The 3,380-nt window shown below is 50.4% G+C and overlaps 1 pseudogene; it reads left to right on the top strand.

Moving 5' to 3' along the window:
- The first annotated feature begins 341 nt into the window (after positions 1-341).
- On the top strand, positions 342-2,082 carry LOC131277845 (centrosomal protein of 104 kDa pseudogene; annotated as a pseudogene).
- Positions 2,083-3,380: the final 1,298 nt, after the last annotated feature.

The following is a 3,380-nucleotide window of genomic DNA, read 5'->3' as shown; positions in this document are numbered from 1 at the left end:
AGGAAGAGATGAGATGGGGAGGCGTTTTCGGGACGTGGAGATGTCCTGGGTGGTGCTTCACGGACAACTATGGGACATTGTAGATCCCCCCAGGGCCCACTGGATGGAACGTGGGAGAGTCTGGGCTATGATGTGGACCATTGACTATGGGGTGCACCGATGCTCAGAGATGAACTTACCAGGTGCAATGGATGTGTCACGATGATGGGAGAGAGTGTTGCTGTGGGGGGAGTGGGGGGCGGGGGCGGTGGGGTTGAATGGGCCCTCATATTTTTTGAATGTAATATTTAAAAAAATAAAATAAAATAAAATAAACAAACAAACAAAAAAATAGACTATCGATGAGAGCAGGGCAGATGGGCGGAGGCGGCCGGGGATACTCCGCTGCCACCGCCGCTGGGGCTCTGAGGCGCGGGGCGCCCGGGGGCCGGGGAGTCGCGCCTCCGGCGGGTCAGCGGAGACCCAGCCCAGGCGGCGCTGCGCGGAGCAGCCGGCGGGTTCGAGGCCCCGGCCGGACGCCCCACCTCCACCCCCGGGGCGCCCGAAATTCCCGTCGGGGAGACCGTTGCGTCCGATCAGCCCAGCTGCGCAGAAGGCCCCTCAAGATCGGACTTGTCGTGGTCAGCTCCTCCGGACACGAGGGCGCCTTCAGGGCGGGCAGCTGATGGTTCCCGCGCCCACCGTCCGCGGGGGGAGGTCCCCGAGATTTTGCCAGTTTCCACAAGAAATTGTCCTCCAAATGGTAGAGAGATGCCGAATAAGAAAACTACAGTTGCTTGCGCACCAGTATATGATTTCCAGTAAAACAGTTCTACATCGGTGAAAGCTGCCTGAACGTTTGTCCCACATCAGGCAGAACGTTCCCGGAGACTTGGGGACGCCTCGCTCTGTGATGATGAAGACAGGCTGCAAAGCCCGGCAGCTGCAACCCGTTTACGTGGATGCAGTAGGACAGTTTCTTAAGGGGATTTTTCACCAAAACCATGTGAATAAATACAACACATATAACCAGGTTGCTCTGGTCGCAGTAAACATCACTGGAGACCCTGCAGACTCCTGTGATGAAAGCGTAGTTCTTCCAGGGAGAAGCTGACGGACCCGCACCTCGGCAGCGCTGAGGGCCCAGCGCTGGACAGAACACGCACAGGGCTGGCGAGCGTCTCGGAGGGACGAGGGAGAGGGCGCTGTGCCGCGGAGAAGGACGACGACGACCTCGCCGAGGTGGCGCCGAGGTGACCCAGCGCTGGGCCTGCGTGACCACAGGACTCCAGGCCGGCACGAAGGCCTTTCGGTTTGCCCCTTCAGCCCCTTGTTCACCCAGGCAGCCCTCGCCGTAAACCAGCGCCCTCACTGCCCCAACAAGAGGAAAGAGTGGCGGGAAAACGGCTGGCCCAACTTTTCCTTCAGGAAACGGCTCCGTGGCGTTCTCTGACTCTCGCCCCAGCGTTCCGCAGTCGCGCAGTTGCGGCCTGGCCGGGGTCCTCACCCCGAGGCCGCGCCGGTCCCCGACGACGAGCCGCCTCTTCCAGCCGTCCGCAAACGCGAGGGAGAGCGGATGCGCAGGCGGAAGTGCACGCCGCGGTTGTCAGCGCTGCCGGCAAGGGGGCGCCTCAGGAGAAGCAGCGCCCTTCCCGGAGAAAGCCGCGAGGGAGGCCAGCCCTGCCTTCGACGTGCTGGGAGAAACCCTGGTCACCGGGGCCTGTTCCAAGACAGGGTCGTACCGAGAAGATGCCCTGCGTACTTTATAAATATATAAAGGTGATGGAGATGCCTTTTGAAACTCCAAAAGAAGATTTGAAGAACATGCTGCCGGCATCCATCTTTCTCATTAGAAGAGCCTGGAGAGACATAGTGACCTCAGTGTTTCAGGCCTCTTTGAAATTGTTGAAAATGATAATTACACAGTGTGTGCCTAAGCATAAACTGAGTAAACTTGAAGCAATTCACTGTGTGGAAAGAACCATTCCCTTTTTGCCCACTAGAACTGGAGATTCTTCTGCTCGCTTCCCTATTATAGCTTCAAATTTTATTCAGAGGCCCCTATGGGCACAGATACAAAGCCAGCTGTGTGGGCGGAACTAGACCTCAGTCCAGCAGGTGTGACCTGCAGGCCTATGGAATGGATTACTTTCTGTGTTGCGACTTACATCCTTCAGTATTTTGTCACTCCTTTCTTTCTATGTACGTGAATAACAAAATGATAAATATCCAAATGTTGGAAAGACTTGTTTGGAAATATAAAAATGTGTCTGGTAAAAGAAAAAAAATTTATGGGATAGCAAAAATCTGAAATTTCTAGTTGTTCCTATCCCTCAGGTCTTTTCCCTTATGTGGTGTTTTGAAACTATGTAGCCCAGAAAAGTCATGTTCTTAAAGCTAATCCATTCCTGTGGATGTAACCTTTTGTAGGTAGGCCCTTTTTATTATATTTTATTTTATTTATTTATTCCCTGCCCCTCTTGTTGTCTGTTCTCTGTGTCCATCTGTTGTGTGTTCTTCTTGTCTGCTTGTCTTCTCTTTAGGCAGCACCTGGAACTGATCCTGGACCTTCTGGAGTGGGAGAGGCACTTAGTTGCTTGTGCCACCTCAGCTCCCTGGCCTGCTATGTCCCTTATTGTCTCTCCTCTGTGTCTCTTTTCGTTGTGTCATTTTGCTGCATCAGCTCTCCACATGGGCCAGCACTCCTGTGCAGGCCAGCACTCCTGTAGGTAGGTCCTTTTGATGTGATTATTTCAGTTAAGGTGTGGCCCATGGTTGATTAAATCCTCTTACTGGAGTCTTTTATAAGATTATGAAATTCGGACAGAGAAAGCCACGGAAGCAAGAAGCTGAAATCAACAAAACCCAGAAGAGAAAGGAGAGAAGAGCAGATGGTGCCATGTGCCTTGACATGTGACAGAAGAGCCAAGCATTGCCAGCAGATGTTCTTGAGGAAGAAAACATCGCCTTGATGATGCCTTGATTTGAACATCCTCACAGCCCCAAACATATGCTACTAAATTCCCATTGTTAAAAATCAACCCATTTCATGGTATCTGCTTTAAGCAGTCTAGCAAACTAAAACACCTTATTTTCCTTAATTCAATTCAAAATCTAAGAATTAATATGGGAGCCCTGTAAGATGATATGCATTTTTGTTTTGTAAGTTTACAGCTTTTACAACACACTTATTGTTTATGGATGTTTACATATGAATGATAAACTTCAATGAAGTTTTTTTTTAAAAACTTTTTTTTTAAAAAAAAACTAAGAATTAAGAGAGATGTTTGATCAGAGGTGCTATACGGAGAGTGTTTTAGATACTTACACATTTCCTCAATAACGTCTCATCTGCTTAATATAACTGATAAAATTAAACCAGCAATAAAAAGGGGAAAAAC

This window comes from Dasypus novemcinctus, unplaced genomic scaffold, assembly GCF_030445035.2.
Source record: "Dasypus novemcinctus isolate mDasNov1 unplaced genomic scaffold, mDasNov1.1.hap2 scaffold_656, whole genome shotgun sequence".
Taxonomy (NCBI): Eukaryota; Metazoa; Chordata; class Mammalia; order Cingulata; family Dasypodidae; genus Dasypus; species Dasypus novemcinctus.
The sequence above is the reverse complement of the archived record's forward strand: the minus strand, read 5'-3'. Positions and strand labels throughout refer to the sequence as shown.